The sequence below is a fragment of the Sapajus apella genome, unplaced genomic scaffold, assembly GCF_009761245.1.
Source record: "Sapajus apella isolate SASKATOON/1434 unplaced genomic scaffold, GSC_monkey_1.0 scaffold121, whole genome shotgun sequence".
NCBI classification, from domain to species: Eukaryota; Metazoa; Chordata; class Mammalia; order Primates; family Cebidae; genus Sapajus; species Sapajus apella.
The window spans coordinates 4015891-4034674 of record NW_022437061.1 but is presented as its reverse complement, the minus strand read 5'-3'; the positions used below and the strand labels follow the sequence as shown (position 1 = coordinate 4034674).

At 40.9% G+C, this 18784-nt stretch overlaps 2 protein-coding genes across 17 annotated transcripts in view; one reads left to right on the top strand and one right to left on the bottom strand.

Annotated features, from left to right (window-relative positions):
- The window catches only part of SHROOM3 (shroom family member 3), a 377638-nt gene extending 369639 nt beyond the window's left edge, over positions 1 to 7999 (bottom strand). The window contains exons 1-3 of one of the 3 annotated variants that reach the window (XM_032261098.1): positions 7905 to 7999; positions 4639 to 4855; positions 3946 to 4096 (exon numbers count right to left, since the gene is read on the bottom strand). The gene's annotated coding sequence lies outside the window, so the exon portion shown is untranslated. Of the gene's footprint in view, positions 1 to 3945; positions 4097 to 4638; positions 4912 to 7904 lie in introns of those variants that run through there. The other 2 variants (XM_032261100.1, XM_032261099.1) reach the window with 2 other exon arrangements.
- Positions 8000 to 8061: 62 nt separating this feature from the next.
- CCDC158 (coiled-coil domain containing 158) overlaps positions 8062 to 18784 on the top strand; it is a 119787-nt gene continuing 109064 nt past the window's right edge. For 13 of the 14 annotated variants that reach the window (XR_004263709.1, XR_004263708.1, XM_032261114.1 and 10 more), the window contains exons 1-2: positions 8062 to 8176; positions 17377 to 17419. The gene's annotated coding sequence lies outside the window, so the exon portion shown is untranslated. The remainder of the gene's footprint in view (positions 8177 to 17376; positions 17420 to 18784) is intronic. The other variant, XM_032261106.1, reaches the window with a different exon arrangement.

Sequence of the window (18784 nt, the reverse complement as noted above, 5' to 3'; positions counted from 1 at the left end):
CCTAATCACTGTTTTGACTTTTTAGCAATCACATATCATTGTATTTGTTAAGAGCACTAAAGGAAAATTTGTTCTTTCGAAAATTCTCATGTTTAATTTTTTCTTAGTATTCCCTAATGTTTCTCTCTTTATTTTTTGCCAAAACTTTTAATGTGATTATCAACTTATTGGATTTTAAAAATGCTTCTGGATTGAATATTTGAGATTGAAGTCACTAGTTTATGTCTGAAAATAAAATCAGAGCGACATCTGGTGGCTATTCTAGCTCATTAAACAAACAGTAAAGTAAATTAACTGTAGATAATAAATTGCTTTTTTTTTTTTTTTTTGAGACAGAGTCTCACTGTCGCCCAGGCTGGAGTGCAATGGCGTGATCTCGGCTCACTGCAATCTCTGCCTCCTGGGATCAAGTGATTCTTCTGTCACAGCCTCCTGAGTAGCTGGGATTACAGGCACACACAGCCATGCCCAGCTATTTTTCTTTTCTTTTTTTGTATTTTAGGAGCAACAGAGTTGCCCAGGCTGTCTTGAACTCCTGAGCTCAGGCAATGTACCCACCTCGGCTTCCCAAAGTGCTAGGATTACAGGTATGAGCCACCTTGCCCAGCTTAATAAATTGTTAAATTATAGGTTTGGAAGTTTATTTAGTGTTTCTTAGACAGAAGTCCTCAGAACAATACCAAATAGACAAAAATCAATCTTACTTTAAAGTTTGTGCAATCTCTCTAGGCAGCCTGTCACAGGCAAAAAGAATCATGTCTTCATGTGTCTCCTTAAGATTGAGGATCAAAGCATGATGTTGGCTGATTAAAAAAAAAAAATGGCTGGGCACAGTGGTTCTCACCTGTAATCTCAGGACTCTGTCTCAAAAAAAGAAAGCTTAAGGAAAACTTTCCCAACTGATCTTCTCTCACTACTCAATGCCAGGAAGTGGATTAAATGCTTCCTCTGAAAACAGTTACTTGGAAGAGGAATGAAAGCACAAAGATTAGATTTAAACTAATCGAGACCTACCTACTAGAACTTCTCCTGAAGCACAGGGCTCTATAGAATGTTGTGTTGAATACGGGGGTTCTTGAGAAAGGAGAAAAGTGTAATAGATGCTGAATATGCAATTTACAGCATTTGCTTCACCAAATATCAAAAGTTGGTTGCAAAACTATCAAAGCACAATGAATTCAAATTATTTGGGAATAATCTAAATGTTCCGTGTCTTGAAGGAAGCAGTAGTTTTACAGGTGCATATATATATGTCAAAACTCATCACATGGTATACTTTAAATGTATACAGTTTATTGAATGGAAATGATAGCTCGATAAAGTTAGTTTTTAAATAACTGAAGGACTTCATGATCAACTGAACAGATAACCGAAATGTAGAATATACACACAATGAAATATTATCCAGCCTTAAAAATGAATGAAATCTGTTATCTATTGAAAGTCAGCCAACACAAGTATTTATAACACTTTTTTATTTAAAAAAAATGAATAAAATTCTGATGTATGCTACAACATAGATGAACTCTGAAGACACTATGTTAAATAAGCCAGACACAAAAGGGGAAATATTATATGATTCCATTTACATGAGATATGTACAGTAGTCAAACTGACAGAAAGTGAAAGTAGTATGGTGCTTTCCAGCAGATGAGGGATGAGGAAATAAGGAGTTAGTGTTTAATGGGTACAGCATTTCAGTCTGGAAAAACGAAAACATTCTGGAGGTGGTGGTAATGGTTGCATAACAATGTGCCTATGTGAATGCCATGAAATGAAAACAGTTATAAAGATAAATTTTATGTTATGTATATTTTGCCACAATAAGTTTAAAAAGTGCTTGTAAGAGGTAAAAAAAAATGTAAAAGATGACACTATGGTTAATCAGATCATTATTCATCACTTGATCATGGTAAGCATGGTTGTAGCGAAAAGTCACAAAACTGCCAGATGCATAATGATCCAAATAATAATAATATCTGATGGCACATGCTTGATATTAGATCCCTGACAGAAGTCATAACTGTTATAGAAGTCATTGTAGTAGGTTATTATTTAAAAACTGGTAGAAGTATATTCATAAACTTATATCATTTACTTCCTAAATAGAAGTAAAAGATCTTAATAAGAATATAATTCAGCAACAGCAACGGTATTGAGATCTTAAACAAAAGAGGGTTTATAATAAAGCATAAGTTGGCTTCAAAGATGATTATGACAATGATCTCAATGGCAGAAATGAGGCCTAGAGGTAAACAGGCAGTCTCCCTTTATTAGCTATCTGACTTCTATCTGCTACTTCTATTCCTTTTTTCATCAGCCTGTAAAAGAGTTTGTTAATTAAAAAAAAAAAAAGACTTGTATTTTTAAACACCCATATCAGTGTTGGGGGAGAGACTGACTTCCAAGGAACACAAAGAATTTTCTAGGCAGACAGAAATCTTGACTGGAGTGTTCCTTACTGGGTATACACATTTTTCAAAACTCATCACTTAAAAGAACACTTAAACTTTCTCTCCAGCTGGGATATCATCTTCTCCTGCCCTGGGACATTGTCTCCCCTGGCTCCTGGGCCTTTAAATTTAGACACCAGCTTTCCTGGGTCATCAGGATGTAAAGGGCATATCATGGAATTTAGCCTCCATAATTATGTGAGCCAATTCCTATAATAAATCTCCCTCCCCCATCTCTCTGTCTCTCTGTCTTTCTTTCTCTCTCCCCACTCTGTAATAAATACCCCCACCTCTGTCTCTCTCTCTCTCTCAATTTATATATATACATAAAATTAAGGGTTTTTCAGAACTTTAGAAGAAACAAACCCACAGATTCAAAAAGCCCAACGAATTACAGATAGAACAGAAAAAATAATTATACACTAATACAACACAAAGAAAAGAACTTGCATATGTTTTCTTGCTTAATCCATCTGTTTATGTTTTGGTTGCTTACTCATTGATTTTCTTGTTATAAAAATGTATTTTGTTTGCTATTGAAGGTTTCAATCATGTTTATACCTCTACTAATGTTACCTTTATTTAAGCATTCCAAAACAATTTTTGAATCAAAATGTATATGCTATCAATTTGAATATTTTTCCTTCATAGAAAATAAATGGTTTATCTTATACTACTTCCATTTTCTAAACCCATATCTAAAAAGGCATTTGTTGGTTTTGTCTAGAATTGTAAACTACATCATTGTGATAATAATATAAATTATTTTATTAAAGAGAGTTATTCTTTTTTTTTTTTTTTTGAGACAGAATCTCACTCTATTACCCAGGCTGGAGTAGAGTGGTGTGACCTTGGCTCACTGCAACCTCCACCTCCTAGGTTCAAGCGATTATCCTGCCTCAGCCTTCCGAGTAGCTGGGATTACAGGCACATGCCACCACGCCCGGCTAATTTTTTGTATTTTTGGTAGAGATGGGGTTTTGCCACGTTGACCAGGCTGGTCTCGGACTCCTGACCTCAAGTGATCCACCTGCCTCTGCCTCCTAAAGTGCTGTGATTACAGGCATGAGCCACGGCACCCAGCCTATTATTCTGCTTTGAAATTTTTATTTTTAAAAGAAAATAGAGTCAGAGTCTCTCTATATTGCCCCAGCTGGTCTCAAACTCCTGGCCTCAAGCAATCCTCCCACTTCAGCCTTCCGAAGTGTTGGGATTACTAGTGGCATAAGCCACTAGGCCCGGCTAAGATTGTTGTTCTTTAGCATTCTATTAAATATTTTGTCATCATATTAACAAGAAAAAAACTTTGATTTTTATTATTTCCGCACACAAAATGTACACTAATTGTATTGGAAGTGAAGTATAACTTAATAAAGTTGATTTTTAAAACCTTAATCAGCTCAAAAGAAACATTTCTACTCTTTAAGATGGCATATGAAAAGTCTTCTTTTAAAACTAATTCAAAAGTAGTCTCAAATTAGAAATTACTCACCCTGCCAAGATACATTCCTAGAAATATAATCACAATTCCCCCTGGAAATGCTGTTCCTCAGAGAGCCACATGGCTGCTCCCGGTCTCCTTCAAGGTTCTGCTCACACCTGGAGGGGCTCCTCTCTGCTCTGTTTGTTTGCATACTGCAACACTGAAACAGCAAAAGAGCTAACATGACTAACTCCATTTTCTTTTTTTCTTTTTTGAGACTGAGTTTCGCTCTTGTTGCCCAAGCTGGAGTGCAATGGTGTGATCTCCACCTCCCTGCAACCTCCGCCTCCTGGGTTCAAGCAATTCTCTTGCCTCAGCCTCTTCAGTAGCTGGGATTACAGGCATGTACCACAATATCCGGCTAATTTTGTATTTTTAGTAGAGACAGGGTTTCTCCATGTTGGTCAAGTTGGTCTCGAACTCCCAACCTCAGGTGATCCACCCGCCTCGGCCTCCCAAAGTGCTGGGATTATAGGTGTGAGCCACCATGCCTAGCTTCCAGTTTTTATTTAAGAGGATTCTACCCATTCCTGCACATGGGCTAGGATAATTTTAGAGCACTGAGATACAATGCAAAAACTGCAATCATATAGTATTGGAAACTAACTCTAGGATTAAAGAAGAAGTGTATGAACAACTATGTTTTGTTAAAGATTTATAGGAACAATGAGGTTTGGCTATGTTTACATGAGAGACCATTACCCAAGGACAAAGAAGTTTCACAGACCTCCCCGGACCCTTGTTGGTGCCCAGATGTCTGTGGTTCCCTGTCACTTAAACATAAAAGACAAGGCAAAATCCTTGCATAATCCTAAAATGATTCTTTAGGACATTGGTCTGCATCTTCTTGGTTTCCTGACTCTCCAAAGTAAAGTTGCTTTCCTTCCTCCACCTCCTTGTCTCTTGATTTATTGATGTCCTGTGGCAAGAAGAACAAGTTTGGATTCAGTCACAATCCATCCCACATTTCCTCCTCTCCTTCCCTGCTTCCTTTGTCCCTATGGCATTTACCACCTTCTAGTACATTAATTCTGTCACAGTGATTATTTATGACCTGTCCCCCACCACTAAAGTATAAGTTCCATGAGGGCAGGGTTTTGGTTCATTTTGTTCACCGATATTCCTGATACACAGTTGGTGCTCCATAAATATTTGTTGATTGAACTCAAGCTTTCTAGTTAAATATATTTCTCTCCTTGTGTGGCTGATGGGGAGAAGAATGTCAGAACATAACTACATGGTCTTTAATATTTTATGCTCTATGTACTTGCAAAATGTATTAGAGATGATTTGCCCTCCACAATGTATAATATCACTCCACAATACATATTGATGAACTCTATATGTCCAGCTCTATACTGGGCACTGGGGAAAAGTAGTTGCCCAATAAAATGTACAATAGAAAGTTTTAAACCATAGTCAGGAAAGGAAAATATCTATCCCCTAAATCCAGGCTGCTCTGTAACTCTGCTTTAACACTGTATTTAGTTTTGAAGATCTTTGGCAAAAGAAAAGTTTCAAAGTCTAAGTCATGAAGGAAACACAATAAAGTAATTTCATATAATCTATACCATACGCTAAATTAAAATATGTGTTTTTTTTTCCGAAGTACCACCCATTTACAAAGCTGGTTGTGTTGGGTGAACCACGACTTTTTTGAACTTAGCAAACAGTGAACTAAATTTTAAGTGACCCTGTATGTGCATCATGTATATGATGTCTGAAGTATTCTTCCAAGAGAATTTTAACAAAAGTTTTTGTACTAAGATAAAGTTCTACTCTGATTTTATAGAATCATAAAGTTTTTGTTTTTTTTTTTTTTTTTTTTTTTTCAGTTAGGAAAGCCCTTTCTGATATTTCTACTTCTAACATTTTGCAGAGGAAAATACTAATGCTTTGAAAGTTCAAATGGCTTGTCCAAGCTAGTGGCAAAGCTCAGACCAGCCCTGGGTTCCATGTTCCTGAGCCATCCTTAAATTGACTGAGTCTTAATTGCCTCCTCACAAAGGCCAGCAACCATTTGGATTGACACTAGAAGGGACACTGGTTCCTTGAGGGCAGAAACTAGAGCTTCTTTGTATCGCCTCAGTGTCCAGCACAGGGTCTAGTGCAGATTAGGAACCAGTTGGGGAAGACACAACAACCTTGGACCTAGGTGTTGACTCTTAACTAAAGAGCTCTTGGTGACTTGGGCCCTAAATAGCCACAACACCCCAGCCTCAGCTTGTTCAGCCACTCTGCTCAGTCCTCACTGGCCTCTGGGTTGATTTTCAAACACACCAAGCAAATGCCTGAAAGTCTCTGTCTCACACTATCCACACAGATCCCTCCCCCCAGCCCTACAAGTCTCTTTTGAATGTCAGTTTATCAATGAGGCCTTCTTAAGACCACACTATGAAACGTCAACCCCACACTCCCTAACCTCCTAGCTCTGTCTCCATGGCACTTATCCCCATCTGGCATATTTGAACTTGCCTGTTCATGCATTGCTCATCTTCCTCTACAAGAATGTAAGCACTACCAGGGTAGGGAGTTATTGTTCCCTGCTTTATTTTCAAAATCTACGAGTAGGATGTGGCAGGTGCCCTATAAATATGGGTGGAATTAGTGAATGGAAAAGGATTTTGGATCCCTTTCTTGATCTTTTAATTCTTTATTTAAAAAGCTAAGAAGTTGTTTTTAATACAATATTTTTTAAATATTGTAAAGTAAAACTGCAGGACACTTCAAAATGCAATGGATTTTATAGTAAAATTAGGGGCACATAAGTTTTCATACATATCTGCGGGTGCAGATAATTTCAAACACATCTTTTAATTAAAGACTTTAAAAAGAAAAAATCCTTTTTGTATGTGTCCAGGGTAAAAGCACAAAATGAGACACCAATGGAAACCACATATTAGGTATTGAAAATATTTTTATGTCATTGGAACGCTCATGTTTTGACAGAAAAAGAAAAAATATTTTATTAGAAATTGCTTTTTCTCTAACCACAAAACCTAAATTATTTACCTTTCTATGTAATACTTATGGTTTCATTTCCTGTTTAAATGCTCGAGTCTATAGGTAATCTTAGATCTCTCTGAGCTAATCAATGGATTACAAAGACATGATAAACCATCTTTAATGACATTTAATCTATTTTTACTAAAATTTGTGGTTACATTATGTAATGTAGGACTAATATTTCTAATCAATTTATACATAAGAAGTTATTTTGTCGGTGTGCACAATGTGATTGCTAGCAGAATTAAATGCTTCAGCCTGCATCTATCAGACCCTGGCCTTTCTGGACGCCTTCACTTGATCGATAATTTGGGCAGCACCGAGAGGTTTGGGTGTGATCGCAGAAATTCTGATACATTATATATTAGAGATAACGACAGAGAGTAACTGAAGCACAGCGGAGGGAACAAGTCTCCAGAGGCAGAAGGGTCCGCTATGCCAAGAACACGTATGAACTTGAAAAACATTCGGGGACAGAGAAAACAGAGCTGCAAAATGTGAATTCTGTTAAGTTGAAATGGTCAAATGGGAATATCAGGAGTGGGAGTGGGAATGGGGGTGGGGGTGGGGGTGTCAGAGGAGGAGGTCCGACGGGCAACGCCATATTGGGCTTGACTCTTAGCTAAGAGTGCGGGACTGGTGCGGGTCAGTGGGTTATCTGGGAAACCACGGTGGGGACAGCTGCGAGAGTGGCCCCGGGCACTCGGGTGGGGGCAAGGGTAGGAGACCAGTTAGGAGGCAGTAGGAGGAGCGGCAGAGGGCGCCGGGTGCAGGCCCGAAGCAGGGCAGTTTCTGGGGCAGGGCTCCAGGATTTGACCCCGGGCTGGGTTCACCCTGCTCCCAGAGGGCGCCGGGGCGGTGGTGGGGACTTTGGAGCTCCGTTGCCCCGGCGGGCGGAGTCGCAGGCGCGTGGGAGTGGTCCCTGCTGGGCAGCGGCCGAGCACAACCCCCTTCTCTCTTACCCCCCACCACGAGGCCTTGCTGAGAACCTCAACGGTCCCAGAACGCCACCGCCACCGCCAAGAGGAGCGACGGGCGCGGGGGAGGGGCGCGGGCAGCTTCCGGCGCCGCCGGCGAGGAGGAGGAGCTGCCGCCGCCGCTGCCGCGGGGCCTAGGGGCGGAGAGTGGGGAGCCGCCCCGTCCCCGCAGCCCGGTCGACGCAGGTGGGGCCGCCGCGCCCGCCGGCGCCCCGCGGAGATGCGGCGGGTGTCTTAGGATTAGGTGTTAGTAGCAGGTACAAGCGGGGCGCGGCCCGAGACCAGGATGGTGGGGTGGGGGTGGGGTTCTTCTGAGGACCGGGAGGCACTCGTGTTCATTTCTGGAATCTTCCAGTGCCTCGTGTTTGTTTTGCACATGGTAGATGCCCAATAAATTGTTTCTTTACTGGAATGAACTGCTGTTGTTTTCCGGGATCGCAAGACCCCTGGGGATGGTGGCGCAGGAACCTGGACCTCGAAGAACATGGAGGCCGGTGCAAAGTGATTTGATTTGTGGGGAAGAGAATCACCGGGTAACCGGCCCTAGTGTGACTTTTGACTCCGTGTCTACCGCGCTGTGCGAACAGAGGGAGGAGAGGGGGAAGACTTGGCAGTGAAGGGGACAGCCTCGCATCCGAGACGGAATGGTGTTAAACGCTGGCGCAAGGGCCCTTTCAGCTTGAGCCCTGTCTTTAAACCACATGTGGGGGTCGGAGCTTTCCCCCATTAGCAGCCCAGTTGAGTTCTGGAAAGTCTCCATCTTTTTCCACAACACTCGGCCCCACTCAGGCTGCTCCAGGTTTTGTTTGTGCCTCATGTTGAACTCAAAGGTCAGGGGAAAGTAGAAGTGAGGGTGGCTGTTGCTCAGATTTTTTGACTGTCGACCAGTTCTTGCTGATTCTCTCAGCAGCAGGCTAAGGGAGACAAAAGGACCAGGGCTTCCACATATCCCAGAGACATGCTAGGTAGGACTGTTTCTCTGTGCGGAAGGTCATTGGGTAGGGGTGGAGGAGTGGTGAGACAGGTGTGGTTCTCCTTATTGCTGTACTGCGCTTATTGTATTTAATCTCAGTACGGTTATCTTATTTGTGTTGTGGGTGAAATGGTTTCCATGCCATATAGGTAATATATTTTCCAAAATAAATTGAGAACAGCAATTTATTTGTATGTATTCAAAGCCCTTACTGTTGTGCATTTACAATGAAGACTCAGTGTTATCTAGAATGTCAGAGCCACTTTAGACCTCCATCATTTATTAAACAGAGCCTCTTGTGATCCACCTGTCCCCCAGCTAGACGGCCCCAAATTTTATGGTAGGCTGAATAATGGCCACTCAAATATATCAGATCTAATCCCTGAAACCTGGGAATGTTACCTTATAAAGGAAAAGTGCCTTTGCATATATGATTAAGTAACTTGAAATGGAGGGATTATCGTGAATTATCTAGGTGGGCCTTAAATGCAAACGCAAAGGTCCTAAGAGAGAAGAAGATTTGATACAGGCCGGAGAGAAGGCAGTATGACTACAGAGGCAGATACTGGAGTGATGTGGCCACAAGTCACCACATGCTTTGCAGCCAAAAGAGCTAGAAGAGGCAAGGAACTGATTCTCTGGCAGAGCCTCCAGAGGGAGGAAGGGATCCCTGCCAACACCATGCTTTCTTCCCCATGTGACTGATTTTGGACTTCTGGCCTCCGAAATTATGAACGAATAAGTTGCTATTGTTTTAAGCTACCAATAATTAAGTTTGTGATAATTTGTTATGGCAACTGTAGGGAACTAATACATACGACTGTGCTCATAAATCACATAGCATGCTGTACTGATAGTTTACAGGTTGTCAGCTGGGGCGGTAGTGGGGTACAGTAGTGGAGATCACTGTGTATTTATCTGAATCCTGTGAATTCTAAAGAAAGGATTTGAAGGGGGAATTTGGTAAGAAAAGATATTTAAGTGGTGCATAGGAAGGGGAGGTAGTCTGGCATTTGAAGGCATTTTTTAAAAGAGTGTTCCCATTAATATGTAACTGTTTGTTTTGGCTAAAGAGAATAAAGGTAATGGCTGGGCACAGTGGCTCACACATGTAATCCCAGCACTTTGGGAAGCCCAGGCAGGCGGATCTTGAGGTCAGGAGATCAAGACCATCCTGGCCAACATGGTGAAACCCTATCTCTACTAAAAAAATACAAAATTAGCCAGGCATGGTGGCACGTGCCAGTAGTCCCAGCTACTCAGGAGGCTGAGGCAGGAGAATTACTTGAACCCGGGAGGTGGGAGCCGAGATCATGCCACTGCACTCCAGCCTGGGCAACAGAGCGAGACTCCATTTCAGAAAAAAAAAAAGTGGCAAAGGCTTTTTTTTTTTTTTTAATAGAATCATAATTGATTATCCATCATGTGTATATCAAGTAAGAGTTGCAGACATTTGGGGATTGAGGTACAGGCCTGGGAAAAAGAGGGAATGCAGAAGTGCTTCCATGTGTTAAAATATGGCTAAAAGCAACCACTAGTCATCTAGAATAAAGATACTTTGGAGTTTTCAGGGTACAGGAAAATGCAGTGTTCAAATTTAATGATTTACTTCTGGGACCCAGGCAGCTAATTTACACTTCCCACTTTGCTTTATATGGTTTGGCTGTGTCCCACCCAAATCTCATCTTGAGTTGTATTCCCACAATTCCCACGTGTTGTGGGAGGGACCCAGTGAAAGATAATTAAATCACAGGGGCAAGTCTTTACTGTGCTGTTCTCCTTATAGTGAATAAGTCTCACAAGATCTGATGGTTTTATAAAGGGGAGTTCCCTGCAAAGCTCTCTCTTGCCTGCCATCATGTAAGACTTCCCTTGCTCTTCCTCCATGATTGTGAGGCCTACACAGCGATGTGGAACTGTAAGTTTATTAAACCTCTTTTTCTTTATAAAGTACCCAGTCTCGGGTATGTCTTTATCAGCAGCATGAAAACAGACTAATACACTCCCCACATCTGCTTTCTTTTCAAACTGCTTCGTGAGGTGTAATTTACATACCATAAAATTCATCTGTTTTAAGTGGACAGTTCAGTGATTTTTAATAAACTTACAGAATTGTACCATCAGCACACAATTCCGTTTTAGAACGTTTCCATCACCCAAATAAGATCCCTCGTAACCATCTGTAGTCAATCCCCATTCCCAACCCCACCGTCATCTACTTTTAATGACTGCCCTACTTCAGAGTTGAGTTTTAGTCCCTTCGTTAGACTACTCCAATGGTTTATAACTGGCCCAAGCTCCTCCTAGTATATTCTCTACTCAGCCACTAGAGGATCCTACGCCCTGGTTTAAAATCCTGCAGTGCTTTGTGTTGCATTTAGAATAAGCCCCAAAAATCTTCAGTATGTGGTCTTTTCAAGGCCTCATGAGCTCTACCTCTGCCAACTGACATCTTCTCAGGATAGTTTAGGAAAGCAAGGAATAAGCACAGTGTTCCTTTGGGTATGATACACAGTTGGCCTCCATTAGAAGCCCCCTCATCCTCCACTTAGCTACTCTGCAGCCTCATTAGCCTTCTTCCCTGGCAGGCAGTGAACACTGAGCTCTTCTCATCTTTGAGCCTTTGTGATGGCATTTCATTTTAAGAAACTATCCCTTGCCTCTGTGATGCTGACTCCTTTTTGTCATTCAGTTCAATGCCACCTCCTTAGAAAGGCCTTCCCTCATCTACCCTAACTAGAGCTATGTTGGTCTGTTTTCATGCTGCTAAGACATACCTGATAGTAGGGGAAAAAAAAGTGGTTTAATTGGACTTACAGTTTCCCATGGCTGGGGAGGCCTCAGAATCATAGTGGGAGGCAAAAGGCACTTCTTACATGGCAGTGGCAAGAGAAAATGAGGAAGAAGCAAAAGTGGAAACCCCTGATAAACCCATCAGATCTCGTGAGACTTATTCACTATCATGAAAATAGCATGGAAAATACTGGCCCCCATGATTCCATTTCCTCCCACTAGGTCCTTCCCACAACACATGGGAATTCTGGGTGATACAATTCAAGTTGAGATTTGGGTGGGGACACAGGCAAACCATATCATTCCACCCTTGGCCTTCCAAATCTCATGTCCTCACATTTCAAAATCAATCATGCCTTCCCAGCAGTCCTACAAAGTCTTAACTCATTTCAGCATTAACCCAAAAGTCCACCTGAGACAAGGCAAGTCCCTTCGACCTATGAGCCTGTGAAAGCAAAAGCAAGCTAGTTGCTTCCTAGATACAATGGGGGTACAGGTATTGGGTAAATATAGCTGCTCCAAATGGGAGAAATTGGCCAAAACAAAGTGTTTACAGGGCCCAGGCAAGTCCAAAATTCAGCAGAGCAGTCAAATTTTAAAGCTTCAAAATGATCACTTTTGACTCCAGGTCTCACATCCAAGTCACACTGATGCAAGAGGTGAGTTCCTATGGTCTTGGGCAGCTCCACCCCTGTGGATTTGCAAGGTGCAGCCTCTTTCCCAGATGCTTTCATGGGGTGGCATTAAGGGCAGCGTTTCAGGCACACAGTGCACGCTGTTGGTAGATCTCCCATTCTGGGGTCTGGAGGATGGTAACCCTCTTCTCACAACTCCACTAACCAGTGCCTCAGTAGGGACTCTGTCTGGGGGCTCCAACCCCACGTTACCTTTTGGCAGTGCCTTAGCAGGGATTCTCCATAAGGGTCCCACCGCTGTAGCAAACTTTTGCCTGGGCATCCAGACATTTCTATACATCTTCTGAAATCTAGGCAGAGGTTCCCAATCCTCAATTCTTGAGGTCTGTGCACACACAGGCTCAACACCACATGGAATCTGCCAGGAATTGGGGCTTCTATCCTCTGAAGCCACAGCCTGAGCTATACATTGGCCCCTTTTAGCCATGTCTGGAGCAGCTGAGATGCAGGGCACCAAGTCCCTAGGTCTAGGTCTCTGACATGGCCTGGCGACATTTTCCCATGGTCTTGGGGATTAACACTAGGCTCCTTGCTACTTATGCAGATTTCTGCAGCTGGCTTGAATTTCTCCCCAGAAAATGGATTTTTCTTTTCTATCACATTTTCCAAACTGTTATGCTCTGCTTCCCTTATAAAAGTGAATGCCTTAACAGTACCCAAGTCACCTCTCGAATAGTTTGCTGCTTAGAAATTTCTTCTGCCACATAGTCTAAATTATCCCTCTCAAGATCAAAGTTCCACAGATCTTTAGAGCAGGGGCAAAATGCTGCCAGTCTCTTTGCTAAAGCATAGCACGAGTCACCTTTGCTCCAGTTCCCAACAAGTTCCTCATCTCCACCTGAGACCACCTCAGCCTGAAACTTATTGTCCATATCCCTATTGGCATTTTGGGCAAAGCCATTCAACAAGTCTCTAGGAAGATTCAAACTTTCCCACATTTTCCTCTCTTCTTCTGAGCCCTCCAAAATGTTTCAACCTCTGCCTGTTACCCAGTTCCAAAGTTGCTTCCACATTTTCAGGTATCTTTTCAGCAACACCCAACTCTACTGGTACCAGTTTACTGTATTAGTCTGTTTTCACACTGCTGATAAAGACATACCCGAGACTGGGAAGAAAAAGAGGTTTAATTGGACTTACAATTCCACTTGGCTGGGGAGGCCTCAGAATCATGGCAGGAGGCGAAAGGCACTTCTTACATGGCAGCAGCAAGGAAAAACGAGGAAGAAGCAAAAGCGGAAACCCCTTCAGATCTTGTGAAACGTATTCACTCTCATGAGAATAGCACAGGAAAGACTGGCTCCCGTGATTCAATTACTTCCTCCTGGGTCCCTCCCACACACATGGGAATTCTGGGAGATACTGTTCAAGTTGAGATTTGGGTGGGGACATAGCCAAACCATATCAGGAGCTTTAGCTCCATCTCTCTGTATATCACTATCCTTTGTTGTTTTCTTTATTGTACCTAACAACTCTCCAGAATTATATTTGTGATTTTTTTCCCTTAGTGCCTTTCTTTCCCCATTGGAATATAAATTCATGAGGGTAGAAACTTGATTGGTTTTGATTTTAGACAGCTGTATCTCTAGTAGTTATGGAAACACTATATTCATAGCAATAACATATTGTGAACTATCAGAATGCAGCCGTAATTAATAGTTATCAAAGGCTTGCTATGTGTGCCAAGCCCTGTGCTAAGTGCTTTCTATGCAAGAATTCTTCAGTCGAAAGTTGTCACTTTTGATACGGGAAGAGTAAGGGGAGCATGTCCTCCAAATATAGTCCTCTACATTTTTTTTTCAGAGCTATTGGGTAGTTTTTTTTTTTTCCTTCTCATTAGAATGTTGACTTTCAAAACTGGATCAATGTGCATTGCCACCAGCAATAAACCTAAAAGCCGATCTGGAAAGGTTTTTGCCAGGAGATAAAGGAGGGATAAAAAGAATAGTACAAATAAAAGCAGAGTCCTGAAAGAGCACGACTCACTGAGGCCACAGCAAGTAAGACATCTCCTGGAGCACAGTATGTGTCAGGGCAGTGACCAGAGAATGAACTGGGAAGTGGGTTAGGCCAGATCTAAAGGGCAAACCTAAGAGTGCTAGTCTTAGTTCAAACCTTAGTCTTTGAGCAATACAGCAAGATGGCTCTGGCTTTATAGGAAACTTTTAATGATTTTAAGAAACTAAAGCTAGAAGGATCATTTTGAGATACTTTGTAGTAGGCCTGGCAAGAGCTGAAAAAAGCATAAAAGTACAATGGGAGTAAAAGGAACTAAATGGAACTAAATTGCATATTCAAGGATTCTGTCCTTAAGACTTGTGACCCCCACCTAAGCATTCTTTACTAAGTTAAAGATACTACAGAGTTAACAGAATATGGTGATTAATTGGATAGGGAATTTGAATTGATGAAGATATCTGAAACACCCAAGAAAGTAGATTTAGTGAGGAGATGAAGAGAGCAGATTTGGGATAAGATAAATTTAATACGACTATAAACATATATGCAGAAATGTTAAAGGAAAAAAACTTAACCAGGAATGGTGGCTCATACATGTAATCCTGGCACTTTGGGAGGCTGGGACAGACAGATCCCAAGAGTTCAGGAGTTCAAGACCAGCCTGGGCAACATGGCAAAACCCCGTTTCTACTAAAAATACAAAAATTAGCCAGCCATGGTGATGTGCGCCTGTAGTCCCAGCTACTTGGGGGGCTGAGGTGGGAGGATCAATTGAGCTGCCACTGCACTGCAGCCTGGGTGACAAAGTGAGACCCTGTCTCAAAAAAAAAAAGTAAAAACTTTATTAAAATTTATCTAGAACTAAACATTTTAAACAAAATCAGGTGAAACTTGCTAGAAGCGGTAGAATTGTTCCTATCTGACTTTACTTTTGACTGATGTCACCTGTGATAAGTCATCATATTTCGGGACAGCTATTTGCTGGATGTTTTCCATGAGAAATCATAGAATGTCCAAATTGGAGAAGATTTTATGAATTTTCTAGTCCAACACTTTACCCAAGAAAGAATACCAGTGGCAGTGCCTTTTCAGGTGCTCACCCATCCTTATCTTCATCACCTCTCAAGGAAGCCCTCCATGTATATATATATTCAGGGTGTTATAATCTTTAGAAAATTTATCCCTATGCAACAATCTTGCATGTTCTTCACATGTACCCCAAAACCTAAAATGCAATAAAATAAATAAATAGGGGAAAAAAAAAGAAATAAAAAGAAGAATGCTGAGAAAAGTAAAAAAAAAAAAAAAATACAAAGTATGGAAATAAGTGAAGAGACACAGATAAGGAAACAACCATTTGATCAGTTATAACTGAAGAAAAATTAATTTTTGAACAACAAAAAAAACTGCTCAGAGTGTGAAGATGGAATTGGTCTTTGAACATCAGGAAAAAACTTAGGAAAACCATTTCTAGATACTATATCAAATGGAATATATTACAAAGTTTAATGTAAAAACCTATAAAATCTAGGAACAAAAAAAAGTTACCTAGAAAAGAAAAAAAAAAAAAAAGAAAATTTATTTTCACCTTGAACTAGACTCTGCCTCTCTTTACTCCCATTCATTAGTCTGAATTCTGCACATAGAATATATTCATTTTTTTCTTTCATGTTTTTTTTTTTTTTTTTTTTTTTTTTTTGACGGGGTCTCACTCTGTTGTCCAAGCTGGAGCGCAGTGGTAGGATCATGGTTCACCACAGCCTCAACCTCCTGGGCTCAGGTGGTAACTCCCACCACGGCCTCCAGAGGAGCTGGGACTACAGGCATGAACCACTGTGCCCAGCTAATTAAAAAATTTTTTTTCGTAGAGACAAGATCTCACTATGTTGCCCAGGCTGGTCTCAAATTCCTAAGCTCAAGCAATCCTCCCTCCTTGGCCTCCCAAAGTGTTGGAATTACAGGCTCATTCATTTTTAAAATATTTTTAAAACTGCTTATATTCCACTGAGCTATGCCAAAAATCTTGGTGGTTTATCATTTCAGTATACCTGCTTAAAATTTATAGACCTGTTTTGACTCACCAGACAGAGGTTTCTGTACCCAGTTACTTCTCTAACCAAGCGTGAGTGATGTTGCCTGGTCAAAAACATTTCCAAACAGTGAAAAGCAGTTAAAATGGTCAGAAGGTATTTGGCTGGTCTGTTTAAGTCAGTTTGGACTGTACCTGGAGAAAGATCAGGTCTGAGAATATTGATATTAGGTCATATGTGCCTGTAGCTTTACTTGCTACATCATCTTGATGGTGCCAATAAGATCTGTGCCAGTAAAATTAGAATTGGGCCAATAGGGAGCATATAATTAAACACATTTTGTTGTAAAAACGTGATTTAGATAAGTGCTATAGGCTATTTTTTTTTCTTTGAGACAGAACTTGTTCTGTCACCTAGGCTGGAGTGTAGTGGCACGATTTTGGCTCACCACAACTACTGCGTCCTAGGTTCAAGCAATTCTCCTGCCTCAGCCTCCCAGTAGCTGGGATTACAGAGGCACGCCACCATGCCCAGCTAATTTTTGTATTTTTAGTAGACGAGGTTTCTCCATGTTTATCTCAAACTCCTGACCTCAAGTGATCTGCCATCTCAGCTTCCCAAAGTGCTGAGATAACAGGCATGAGCCACCGCATCTGGCTGCTATAGGCTGTTAAAATTTTTTTTTTTGTCGGGGCAAAGTCTTACTACGTTGCCTAGGCTGATCTCAAACTTCTAGCCTCAAGCAATCTTCCTATCTCAGCCTCCCAAAGTGTTGGGATTATAGGTGTTAGCCACCATGCCTGGCCTGCTGTAGGCTATTAAAGTGTATTTTCACGTAAAAGGAAAAAATAATTTGGCACTTCTTGTTGTCATTGTTATATGTGTGTGTTTTAGATATTGTCAAGATCTTAAGTGATGAACATGAATTTGTAAATTGAACTTTTGAAATAATAAATTTCAGTAAATGAAATATATATAAATGAGCAGATTTTAAATATTTTGTTTTTCAGGTGTTAATAGAATAAGTGAAAATAAGAATATCCAGAAGTTAAGGTAACTTTTGTTTTACTTCTAGTTATATTTGAGAATTGCGAACATATACAACTGATAGACTATTCTATCTGTATCTGCATCTAATTTATTTTAGAAAACTTGTAGCCTTGAACCTGATGGAGGCTTAGGACAGAATAACCTACAATATAAAAGCTGCAAGGGCTTTATCTTGGTGGTTTTCAGACTATGTTCAGTGGAGCCCTCTGTATTCCATAGAGGTGTCTCTGGGGCAGAGAGGAGGGTGTGGTTGGGGCTCAGAAGATTTAAAGAAACATTTCCACTGCTTAAAAAGGATTTGAAAAACACACACAACTGTAATTTCATTTAGTAAGGATGGAAATTGAGACTCAGACATATGAAAAGATCTGCCCATGCTCTCACAGTTAACCGATGATAGAATTAAGTTTCCTGATTCTAAGTTTTGTGCTTCTAAATTGCCTCCCTACTAGATGGTATTATGTATGGGTGAAATGTGATCTTAAATAGCTTAATTCCATGTTACATTATAACAGTCCCTGTGTTTAGTCAATGCAGATTAAACTCACTTTCTTTTCTGTTAGTGTGCCTGTATGAAGCTTAATATAGCTCTTTAGTATGGGAAAGTGAATTGATATACATACACTGCTTAAATTATAAAGATAGTTTTGGGATTTCAGGGAGTTTTTTGGTTTTTGTTTTTTTGAGATGGGTCTTGCACTGTCACTTAGGCTGGAGTGCAGTGGTGATGGGCTCACTACAGCCTTGAACTCCTGGGCTCAAGAAATCCTCCCACCTCACCCTTCTATGTAGCTGCGACTAAAGGCAAAGCACCACCATGCCCCACTATTTTTTTTCATTTTTTATTAAAGACAGAGTCTCACTCTGTTGACCAGGCTGGTCTCTAACTCCTGGTCTGTAACTCACATGATCCACTTGCCTTAGTGTTGGAATTACAGGTATGAACCACAGCACCCTGCCAGATAGTATTATTATTCTTCATATTATTGCTATCCAATTATGTGGTACTTTGTATGTGTTGAGGCAGTTGCTATATAGGAAGACCTGCAGTTACTATCTAGGAAGGCCTGCATGTGAGTTATCAGTTAACTCCTATTCTTTTGAGGTATATGCCCTGTACTTTTTATACTGTATACTCTTTATTTCCATCATATAGTCATACACAGGTTAAATATTTTTCTCAAAGTGACACAGCTAGTAATCACAGAGCTAGGATGACAACATCCAGAGACTTGAAAGAGTGTGATTGAGAAAACAGACACTGAGAGCATGTGAAGTTAATAAGCAGTTAACAGCAATTTAGGCAGTACAATGCTGTTCAACATGAATGGTTCTCCTTATTGTTTCTGAGATTGTACCAGCCCAGAT